Source organism: Oreochromis aureus, linkage group 16 (assembly GCF_013358895.1).
Source record: "Oreochromis aureus strain Israel breed Guangdong linkage group 16, ZZ_aureus, whole genome shotgun sequence".
Taxonomy (NCBI): domain Eukaryota; kingdom Metazoa; phylum Chordata; class Actinopteri; order Cichliformes; family Cichlidae; genus Oreochromis; species Oreochromis aureus.
In genome coordinates, this window is record NC_052957.1 from 11532331 (window position 1) to 11545321 (window position 12991).

The following is a 12991-nucleotide window of genomic DNA, read 5'->3' on the forward strand; positions in this document are numbered from 1 at the left end:
ATGACCAGACTATAGAAGTTTCCTTAAAATCCTAAAAGTACTACAGGTACTTTTAGGTTCCTGTAATTGTTCCAGGGGAACCTTCTGAGATAGAAAAATGATGATCTGTGTTACAAACTGATAGTGAGGATGGAAAATGCTGGTATCTGTATACTGAAGATATACACTGCTTGTCTTAAACCATATTTATTGTAATGTGTCTCTAGTGAGTTGCAGACTGTGAAGCTGCTGTAAATCATTAGTATTTTAAGCTCAGCCAGCTGATGGTTCTTATGTCAGTTGCTTCTAACAGGCAAGAATTTTGTAAGAGCAGTGACTCTTTGTACCAACCCAAATTCTGGAAAAGCTTCAGCACATAGTCACTTAAATGTCCATTTTCCAATTTTTCACTCTTTAAAGCAGCCTTGCTCTGTAGTTACCAAGTCCCATAAATACTGAACACTCATGTTCATTTTCTTCTTCTCAGCCTCCTAGAAGATACAACTATCTAACTATATCAATTTCAAAATCCTAGCTGACTTCCCTCCTGAGTTATTCATAATTAGCTGTTCATAAGATTTTCAGAAAACATGACCTCTAACCCCTGACTTTGAGGTTGAGGTCACTGAGATTTAAACTAGTGTGAGATTTTATCTAGCTACAACTATGGTTTCAATTTGAAAGTCCTACGTCGTTTTGTTATCATGTTATCACATTGGATGTCCATACTACCCATGCGCCTGGCAGGGTGATTACAAAACCCCTTCACAGCTGAGGGGTAAAAGTGGACACAGTATGTGGGTCTGAAGATAATGCAAAAGTGCCTTGATTGGCCACCCTACACCTGGTTTCAAAATTAATTATGATTGTGTAGAAGAAACTTTAATTCTCACTTGATTTATGACCTCATTAAATACTTTTCTAAGACTTTAGGGTCTCTATACATATTTGCACATATGTTAAAAAACAGCATCCTGCTTTCATAAAGAAGACCTAAAACTAGAGATAGAGTACACTAGACAATAACACGGGCCCCGGTTTAGCCCTTGGCTACTTGGAGATTACAGTATTGTAATCTTTTGGCTGTTTAGATTTTTTTTAGTAAGTAAATTTTGGTTTAAGCATTATTTTCAATCATCAAAACAATCATGTCAATAAATTTGACACTGAGCAAAGAATGCACTGTGCTAACCTAGTTGGTTAGCAACATGCTAGCTCTAGTGTTAGCTGATCAGCTCAGCCATTTTGTCAAACTAAGATAATATTTAGTTAAAAAAAATGTTACTGCCAAAACAAGAAACTAAAGACTTCATAGGTGAGATCACAGTGGAAAATCTCAGCACTTGATGTAATGTGTTCCAAAGTAACACATTACTTGAATCACATTGTATTTTTCAGTGCTGTATTTATGTTAATGAGTTACTGTACTTGTGTTACAAAGGTTCTTTAGTTATCTGCACTTCAAAAGTGATTTTTTCTTCCTGCTCTCTCAGACTACAATCAGCTGATTTCAATTTCTGTCCATGGAGGAGGACAATGGTGAAGCCTACACCTTTTTTTATTGCATGAAAGGACAAAACAAAATGGACAAAATTCCACATGACAATCACTTTTAAGTCGCTTTGGTAAGCTTTTCTTCACATTGTATTCAGATTTAAACACTAAAAGAAAGTCTTTAATGCACTGTGACAGTGATTGGTGAGATCTGTTTATTCACATGCAAAATTTTGAAATTGATAAAAAAAAAAAAAAGCCACAAATTCATCTTGTGAAATCACGTGGTTGATGTGAACAATTGCATTAAGTATAGGTGTGTCTAAAAATACTTTTAATGCACAAAACATTTATACAAATGTTACTTGTCCGCTGTGTTATGGTCTTAATGCAAACGTAATGCAACTACAAGTATGACTTATTATTTTCTGCAAGGAAAAATTAAATAACATATGCATTACTTTTAAGAAAAGTAACAAGTAATACATTACTTTCTTTTGAGTAACAAGCCCAAGACTGGCTAAAGTTGTCATTTATATACTCTCTATGGACCCATGATGTTAAGGCAACTGAGCACTGAGACACTTGCTTTAGTCAGTTATATAGCCTGCAGGCTGAGTTATGGTATAAGAATACATTAATGTAGGAGTACAGTAACCACAACCTCAAGCTACTCTCAAAACAAGAGAAAAAAGATGCTTTTAAGTTAAAGCTTTTCAAGTCTATCTATCTATGACAGTGTGCTTTCCCTGTGCTGGGTGCTATAAATAGGTTCCATTGTGCCACTGGACTCAGATTTTCTTGTTAATTAATCAATTATTAATTGATTAGTTAATAAGTAATGTGTCTCCTCAGTTAATGATTACCTATGGGGCCATGATAATCGCCCAAGCTGTGTATTGTGTTTGAGTTTTAGCCATCCCTGTGCTAGTTTGTGTCTCAGACACATCTAAAGCACAAACATGCAAGCACAAGCGTCAGCATAAACACACATAACAGAATAAACAGCCAATACCCAGAGTCACACGCAACCATTGCTCCTGATTCATGGAAGACGTAAAACTGGAAATAAAAATCAAATAAATAACCAAGACTATACTGGCCAACAAACACACACATACACACACACCACAGAGCAGCTGCTTATTAATCTCTGCCTCTCTTTCCGTCCCGGGTTGCCTCCTCAGCAGCTGTGTATGTGTGTGTTTGTGTGACGATGGGGGATGTTGGCGAGCTGAACCCCGCTTGTATCATATGTCATCTTTAAATGACAGTGTCGTAAAGCATTACAGAGAGCAGAGTGGAGGAGAGAAGCTCTGTCAGGGCTCTGTTAGCCAGATAAATGTATCTCCCTGTTAGCCTGTTAGCCAGCAGCTGGTTTCACTTCTAATCAGGAACACATCCTGCCTGCTGCAACAGGTGCACATGAGCCAGGGGAGGATGAAAAAGCAATGCAGATATGGTTTTGATTGTTGCAGATTTTGAAATGCTCCAGAATTTATCCACTAGCCCTGCTTGATCTTTACCTATCTCTCTGGGTCTTCTTGCTGCCAGATCTCGCCTTGTGCCATGTTGGTTGACTTGTCATGTTTTCATTGCTGAACCTGTCCCATGATTTCTCAGTACCTGAGAGTAGATTACACTTGCTGCATGGCTTTTTACAGAGTCCACATCTTCCAAGTTGCCAGGATGGGATTGGTGGCTCATATTGTAGTAGCTTGAGACTAAGTTGGACTCATGCTCAGCCTCATTTTTGGGCATTTTTACTCTAAAGCGAGGCTAAAGGTAGGCAGTTCCAGAGTCCCATACCCATACAAGCTGACACTGCTCAGGCAGGAAGGGAGTTCATTCCACTTTTTAATGTGTGAACTGATTGTTCTCTCCAGCTTCTCAACTATACCAGCTTTACCATTGGAGAAGGCATTTCATCAATGTAGATTCTCTGGTGTCAAAGATAAACTGTGGTAACAGTCAGTTAATGAATGGGATGATTGAGGTCAGGGTGGTCATCCATGTAGACATGAATAGGCACCATCTACTGTCCAGCCTGTAGACACTGTCCTCCTAAAACCCAGCTGGAAGCTCAGATGATCGCTTCCATTGCCATGAAGTTGTGACGCAAAATTGCAAATTCTGGAAGTGGTTTATGTCCATTTTTATTTTTTTGGCGCCTAAAAAAAGCTGAAGGCTGTCCAGATGAAATGGATCTAAAAAGCATTGGCTAGGTCTAGAAATACAAGGTGTAGCTCTTGCCTTTGCTTTTATACAGAATGGATTTGATGCCATGTGATGCTAGTGTGTTCTAAAAATCTAGAGAAGCCTGGTATAACAGCCTTTTGTCAATGAAGCTGTTCGGTTTCAGGTAGGTTGTGAGCTGTAGTCCCTTGAGTTTCAGGACTTTTTTCAATTCACTGTTCACTGATCAGTCAGAACTGGTTGATGTTTGATTCATCCTCTACCTTAAGGATCAACACTCACCCAAGATTTTGCTCAATCTCCATCGGTGTCTGTTGATTTTTTCTAGTTACTGGATTTTGGTGATTTCACTTGATCTCTGTAGTCAGTTGTGCCTGATTAAGTTCCAAGATGTCACAATGGGGTTTCTTTTAGGTTTTGTTCAGGTTTATGTATATGGATTTGTTATCACTGAATATTGATGATTATGTTTATAGCGGAGTTTGTTTCCATTCCTTCTGCAAAGAGTGACTAAAACTGGTTGATGTGGGGTGAGGAAAATAGGGGCTTAATTACCTTTTCTTCAAAGATGGCACAACCAATTTTTTTTATATAAACCTTCTGAATTATAATTTCAAATGGGATAAATTATTTACTTCACTGTTCAGCTGTCCAAAACAGAATGACGCTTGAATAACTGATCTTTTCATTTTTTGCCAAGTGGTCGTGTTATTAAAGGAAATCTGACAGCCTCATTTTGAAAAAAACAACTTTGTTTTTTTCCAAATTAATGTATGTGCATCTTTTCACCCGCCAGCTTTCATCATTGTTTTAATCCCACTGTTAGATGTTTTTGTTTTTCTTTGCTTTGTCTCAAACTAAGCAGGAATCCTAACTTGTTTGGTACCTGCTTGAGGAAACCAGATGTGCAGCAGCAGTGAAGCAGAAAGAAAACCACATTTACATGTGGACACATAAATACACACTCACAGAGGAAGCCCTAACTCAAACACACATGCACAGTCTTGTCTGCAGCTACTGGATGCGTCTAATATGCAAGTCAAGGCTGCAGTGCCTTCCCCCACTCAACATTCATGGAGAGTCCAGGCATTAACAAAATCACTGTAAAGCCCCACCCTCCAAAACGGCACTATAATACAATTTGTGCATCGAAGGTTGTGTGGGTTCAGCTGATTACGTTAGCGTTGCTGTGACAAGAGTCAGCGCCTGTCAGCTCTTCAGGAAGGAGGAGGAGCGAGCTGGACGGTATAAAATGGCAAAAACCAAGGAAGTAGGCTTTCCTCTGTGACTAACATTACATATAAATGGTAGGACAAATAATCTATTGTCCCTTGTATTCATGCTCAGTTATTGTGAGTGGAAAAATAGACTTTTCTTGAGCTTGTTTACAGAAATGTAGCTAATTATTCTTTCTTACAGGTAACCCTTTGCTTCACATTTCGTGCACTTCATCTTCTCCTTTTCTCTCTTGCCGATTAAGGCCTAATTGGAGCCAAGCGACTTACCACTGATGGGATCAATGAGAGGACCGGCAGCGGATACACACTATTTTCATTACTTACCGCAGTTCAATACACAGGCAGCCACCGCAGCAATCAGTTAGTGCTGCGGTAATAAGAAAGGCTACAGAATCTGTCAGAAGGCAGAGGCACTTGTGCGAAATGGCAATTTAGTGCAGCTAAATTATACCCTGTAACGTGGATGGGTCATATGAATTTTCCACGAGTGAACGAAAAACACTCGAACAAGGTAAAATCACATTTGAATTGATGTGTATTGAAGTGCATTAAAAGCATGATAATGAAAGAGAGTAAAGTGAGTATGAGGTTTTCATTTGTGAAATGTATACCATGAAGGGTGCGCACACACGCACACACACACACACACACACACACACACACACACACACACACACACACACACACACACACACACACACACACACACACACACACATTAACACAAAGTGCCTTTTAATTCTGTGTTACAGTGACAGAAAATCAATAGGTGTAGTGTATTGGTCAAATGCCCCCAAAAAGCAAAACAAAACAAAAACTCACAGTCATGTCAGATGATGAGATACAAAATGCTTCCACAAGCTTCTGTCAGTCCTCAGTGTCACTGCAGCTTAAAGAAAAGACAACGAGAGAAGAAGTGAAGTTTTCAGGTGTCTTGACATCATCACAGAAACGCCGACCTACAGGTGAAAACGAGGCTTCCATTTATTCCCGACTGTCACTTTACATCAAGTCAGCCAAAATGCAGGATAATTAATAATTAGATGTACAAATTATTTAACACTCAGTTTATCAACGTGTTGATTACAACACTGCACACAAACACCTTTCTTTTAATCCTGATGTACAAGCACTGAGTCCAGTTATAGCTTCTTCACAGCAACTCGGTTGTTAATGGTGGGTCAATATATGAGCATTGGTAATAAGTTTTCATTAAATTCATGTTTGTTTGTTTGTTTCTTGAAAAAACCTCAAAATATTGAAATATTGATTATCTGCTAACTCATATCATTGACTATAATAAGCCTGAAACTAATGATGGAAGGATACATAGTAGCTAATTAGCAGTTACCATTTCTTTGACAGTGAAAATTTCTCATCCTTTACCTTCCAAACAGCAGCATTATTGACTTATCCAGATCAAAAATGCTGCTTCTAAGTGATAAAAGTCTTGGCTTTTGAACATTTTCATCCTGGCAGCAGTGTGAGGTCATAAAGTGAAAAAAACACTACTGAACTGATGGTCGAGTTATGATTTTTTGGGTCTGACATATTGTGGCAGGTGCGTTATATTGTAAATCACAACCCAAAACTTGTACATTTACATAAGTTGTGTCTTTTTCCTTTAAAAGGTGATCTGAATATTTGTGGATGGCAACAAATGGAAGATCAACAGGTTTTGTAGTGTGTCTAGTATGTAGAAATAGTCCCATTTAGGGCTCCAGGCTGGTCACATGACTGAAAACTATTAACTGGAGTCAGAGTTAAAAATGGTAAAAGCTACAAACATGTTAGAAAGAATAACTGATTTGCTTCACTGGTGAAAACATGGTTTCTTTTGGTTTTCTAACCAAATGAGTCTGACATATTGTGGCAGGTGCTTTATATTGTAAATTACAACCCAAAAACAATAAGTTTGACTTTTTCTTTTATTTGTGGATGGAATAACAACATTTTTTTTATAAGAATATGTCTTTCCCATGAGCTAGCTACATCAACACTACCAAATCCCTCTAAATGTGGGTTGCACAGAGAAACGTAGAGTGTGTAGAATGTAGGCAAAGCAGCGCTAAGCGGCAAATGCTAATTCTACATGATGCCAATGGTGGTGAGATCTGGTGAATTGTAATGCTTTATAAAAGTGGAAAATATTCATTTGGTCTACATGAATAGGAAATCAGTTTAGAGAGCAGAGTAATGAGAAGTCATATTCAAGGACACAAAAAAACAATATTAAAAAGGTTACTGTAAAAAGTTGCGACTGTTTCACAAACTGCCATGAGACTAAGGTCTGTGGAAAAACAGTCCATAAAACCTTTCCTCCATGACCTCAGTACACTCTTAACTAATGAGTTTATGGCCTCAGTTGCTAGTTTCCATGACCAGAATGATTTAGGATAAGATATAAGCAATGCCCCCCCAAACAAACAAACAAACAAACAAACAAAAACCCCCAAACAAACAAACAAACAAACAAACAAACAAACAAACAAACAAACAAAACAAAAAAACAAAACAAAACAAAAAACCATTAGCTATACTTTCTTTTAATGTGCTACTTTTTAAAGCTATCAAGAAAAAAGTTTTGTCAGTGAGTTCAAGAAGAAGAGGAGGAAGAGAAAAGACTGTGGCAACTAAAAGCTTAATGTTTACCAAAATGGCAAAAGATCAAAAGCATATGTAGTGCCACCCCCGCCCACCTCCACCCCCGCCCAGAATATGCCATGATGGTAGCAAGTATTAAATTATATTGTGCTGCAGCTGTTTGCTATTTGTGACCAAACTGATTCTGTATCTCAAACAAATCAAAGGGGACTATAATAGATTACACTGAACTTTAACACTATTACTGTAGACATGATATTCACCATGGCTTATTATCCATCCTGATACCGTACCTATCCAAAGGTATTGTCCAGAGTATATCCAGACCACACATATAATTTAATTGCACTCATTAAAAACCTGCTTTGGGCAGAGGTATATTAGACATTATCAGCTACGATAATGAATGACTGTGCTTACATGAGTGACTCAGATACAGTATTTTATATTTAAAAACACCTGATAGCTTGTGAGGAAAAAGCTTTATTTTATAAAGTAAATATTTTTCCTTTTAATATCAGCAGGTACATCAATGTCCAAAATCTGTTTAAGTGGAAAGTGTTTATATTTTTAAAGAAAAATCCTCTGAGAAATTCAATTAATTTCAATGAAATGTCACTAAAGTTTAGATTGTATGTTTTTATTGCAGCTACAGGATCAAAAAGTAGCACAGAAGATATCCTACATATTGCACCTTTAATTTTAATTTGTGACTTTGTTCCCAGAAAGCTGATTCAGTTAATCTAGATTCAGATTTTTCTTTTGGTTCAGGCTCATGCTGGTGGTGTAATGGTTTGGGGAATATGTTCTTGGGACTGACCATGTCGCGTTATGACCACAGTGCTTCCATCTTCTGATGGCTACTTCTAGCAGGATAACACATAAAGTCACAAAGCTCTGTTTATCTCAAACTAGTTTCTTGGACATGGCCTCCATACTCACCAGATCTTAATCCAATAGAGCACCTTGGGAATGTGGTGAAACAGGAGATTTACTTCATTAATGAGCATCTAAAAACTCTGCAGCAGCTGTGTGATGCTATTATGTTAAAATGGACAGAAATCCCCGAGAAGAGTTCCTAGCACCTTGTTGAAAGCAGTTCTGAAGGCAAAAAGGGGTCAAACTTCATAAGAGCAAGGTGTACCTAATAAATTATCCAGTTTAATTAGCGATGGTGTCAGTGCCACACAGAAATGAGAACATTACATAATCAGTGATATTCTAGGATTCACAGGATTGTTCTGAAAATATAAAGAGACAACAAAAGTGTTTGTAAGGTTTTTGCAAACATTCTGCATTTTCTTTTGTTAGTGTGAATAAAGGCATTTCTGCTTTATTCCGAAACGTGGTTAATTAAATTTTAAACTAGTAAAGCGATCATTGAGATATAAAAAAAACCCCCTCTGGTTTTATCCACTTTTTCCCCATGAGATCTACTCTTAAGTGGTGAAGGACAGAAGCAAGGACATAACTGGTAGGTGGAGACTCTCAGTCCAGGCAATCTCTCATATGAGCTAAGGGTGCCACAGTAAATGTCTGGCCTTCCCATTTATTTCGCTCTCCTTCTTTTCCCCTCCCCTGTCCAGAGAAGTGGAGCACTTAGTCTAATGTGAATAATGACGATGACTGTTTTCCAGACTGGCCCTCATCCACTGCCCTTATTGAGAAAGCACTAAATGGGCCAAGATTTACTTCTATAAACGACATCATCTCTCTCGCTCTATTTTTTCTTCATCCAGCTCACATCTTTCTTTAGCATTGTAGTTTTTTCTTTTATGCCTTTATGTCTGTTATTGCATTTTATCTGCTACTGTTTTCATTTTTCCGTTTGCTTCCTAACTTAGGCTGATTGCTTAACTGTTTTCTTAACTGATTTAACTGATTGCTCATGATCATTTTGCACAGTGTCTTTTATTCATTAAGGATAACTTAGCTTGTAGCCAGAATCAAAGTGAGTTCTTTTTCTTCCGCACCTTTCACTCTGTTTCCAGTAGGCTACTTGGCTCTGAGCTGTTCATGCATTTTATCACTTATTCCTATTAACCTATTAGTTTAAAATGTATGAGGCTATCTAGTCTTGGCTCACACTGTCTCATAAAGAATTATGGATAGCTTACAGTATTTCGCCCCTCTCTCCATCTTTCTCTACAGCCAAACATTTTAGAGTTGCCTGGGATGCAGATTAAAAGTAAAACCTCCTCCACCACCACCAGCAGCAGTCCATTCAGAAACAGACAGCCTTTAGATTAGACGCTATGCAGAGCTTGTCTTGTTTGACAAGTCCAGCTGTATATTGTAAAAGTGCTACTTTTGGGTACTCTCTTATTAATAAGGGGTCACCAATGCAGGTAGCCCCACATATTTTTGATTTGACTGATTTTTACACCCAACATCATTCATGATGCAACCCCCAAGGGATAAGTGTCTCCTCTTGGGAGCTTTTGTTTGTTAGAGGCTGCAAAAGGATGACAGAAAAGAGCCAGACAGGCTTTCTGTGACCTCTAATTGAGGACTCCATGTTTCATGGTTGAGTTAAGAACCCGGAAACACTAAATTTGAGAAGTCCCAAGAGGGAGCTTGTATTAGGAATCTTATTTAGCCCCATTAAGAGGAGGAGGATTGGCTATCGGAGGCTTGTGATTCGCTGGCAACCTCTTTAAGTCATACCAGGGCCTTTCCTGGACACGTGGGTTAAAAGTAATGGCATGGCAAAATTGTTATTCATTTAATTAAGCAGCAGACACTTTTTCCTAAATATGATTTCTAAAGGAGGAGCTACTTGAAGTTATGTCAGTGTGTCTGGAAGCACAAAAACAGCTGCACTTAAGCACTGAGCCAATCACTTATTAAACTCTCAGTCTCAAAAGCATTTAAAATGTAAAATAATCAATAAATAAAAGATATGAGTCCAAGTCTATAATTTGTTGTTTCTTCATCAGCATTTTCAGCTGGCTTTCCTGACTTTTTGTCATTTTAGAGAGAATAAGTCATGAGTTGTGCTGCAGGGCTGAAATATGTGTGTGTGTGTGTGTGCGGGTGTGAAGTGCATGCTAGTTCAGGGAATGTTCAGGGAATTCTTTGTTGTGTTAAACACAGAGAAAACTTCAGTGAGGACAAAGTTTGCATTATGATGCCTGAGGCTAGCCTGCAGGGTTAAAAGGGAGTACATATATGGATGCATGGAGATACAAAGAAATCAGCTGGGAGTTCAGTCAGAGGTTTATGATGATAAACACACAATGAACATAACAGGGTTGCACGTGGAACACAGGGCTAAGGAAGAAAACCTCTACATTACTAGTTACACTTTCCAGCTTTTCATCTACCCTCTCCTTCTTCTATACATCCATGAATCCTCTCTGAGGTCCTCCTCATTTCCACCTCCTTAGCAGCTCCAGTAGTGATGTATTGAATCCATGCCAAAGAGGCAAAAGTTACTTTCTGCTGTTGTGAACTATTTCACTTCTCTGTGGTAAAGACAAATCATGTTTTTGTAGCTAAATTTATACCTCAAAGTTAACAGTGAGTACAACTGTATTCTTTATAAGACTTATGTGCTCAGCAAATATTGTATTCCCATTGTTTTCATTTATTATGATAAAGATTGGCAAATGTAACACTTTAATCTTTTCAGTATATATATGTGTGTTTGTGTTTATGTGTCTGTGTGTTTCTTTAGCTGCTTCATAACTGAGCTGTGTGACGCACCTGTTAAACAAAACACACAGCTTCATTTGTGCACATTTGAACTTTTTGTGACACACAGGGAAATATCTTGAGATATATTTTTGGTTTCTATTTACCACAAAAGTCCTTTTGTTTTTTCTCTCAAACACGGTCTTGTAATATCTTGTGTAATCTATTGTGTGGTTTTAAATGATTTTCTTCAAGTGCTACAAAGTTGAACTAAAAAGTAACATAATTTTGTCTAAAATCCCAGCTATGACCTATATGGCTAACAATCCCAAGGTCTGACACACAAAACCCCACATTCACATACTAAAGCCATGACTAGTGGCTATAATCTATAACAAACCTGGTGCAGTATTGGACATGACTCACCTTTTACTGAACGTAATACTGTGAAGAGGAAACAATGCAATTTGAAGATGTCTTCCACCAGCCAGGGGTCATGCTGGGATCCAGACTGTGTATTATGTGTGTGTGTGTGTGTGTGTGTGTTTGTGTGTGCGTTAGACTGATTGACAGCTTTGACAGTTTTGGCAGTCATAAGATTCGGAGGTGAGCATTTTGATTGATGATTCCACGTGGGTGGCAGCCTGTAGATTAAAACCTCTAGTAGACAACACACACACACGGACACACACACACACACGCACACATACAATCGACTCACATTTATTACTTGGAGGCATACTGTAAGCCATAACTATCACACACACACACACAAACATACACACACACACACACACACACACACAGACACACACTTTACCGTCTAATCTCTAGATTTAATACACTATAGAACAAACATGCGCGTACGCGTAGATGAAAGAAGACCAACTCAGTACTTTGCTAAATGAATATAATTTATTCAAGTGACCTCACGATTACAACTATACTCTTATAGACACTGCATGAATAAATAAATAAATAGCTGTAATTTCACTGTCAACAAACATCATTTTCAGTGCTGCATTTAAAGGTAAACTAATTTGTTCCTATGCTTTTTTTTTTTTTTTAGTATATACATTTATCACACAAAAATACAGCGTCATTGTTATTTACGACATAGAGCCAAAAACGTGTCAGTCCACCAGCTGACGTTGATTCTTTTCTGCGTGTGCGCTCGGGTTTGTGGATGAACCCAGGAAACAGCACACTCATTTGTTGAGGAGAACATTTACATTCACATTTAAGTCCAATGAGACTGCCTGACACTTTGCATAGCATCAGACCAGACCGCCCTGTTTGAAGCTGAAGCTGATTTATCATTGATCCCAAAACTGGTTCAGGTCAGATCAGGATCTAGTAGGTCCTACTGTACCTCAGCTGATATGGCTGCACATGGGGGCTCAAGTCCCCTTTGCTCTCTATAGACTAACTTCAAGGCCATTCTGCCATCTTAAAGGATGAAGGCTGGTGTTATTCTAGATCTTTTACATTGTGACCTAATTGCCTAAAAAGACAAAAATCATCAATAATATGATTGTAACAAGTTTTGCCACTGAAGCCAAAACCTTAGCTTTCCTACTCAGTGTATACCTCTGTAGCATAGAGGTGAAAAAAAACATAAAGAAGTTGCTATTCATTAAATCAGCAAAATTTTCTCATTAGCGGGTGAAAACAGTCCCCAAGAAATTACGGAGCCCCGCAGGGGACATGGGAGAAAAAGAAATTAAGACGGACTTTTGCGGGATCTCGCAAAACAAACTCGGGATCTCGCAAAAGTTTTGCGAGATGCACGATGTGCCGGGAGAGCGGTGTTCCTCCCGGCTGTAGTAGGTCTCGACCTCCCG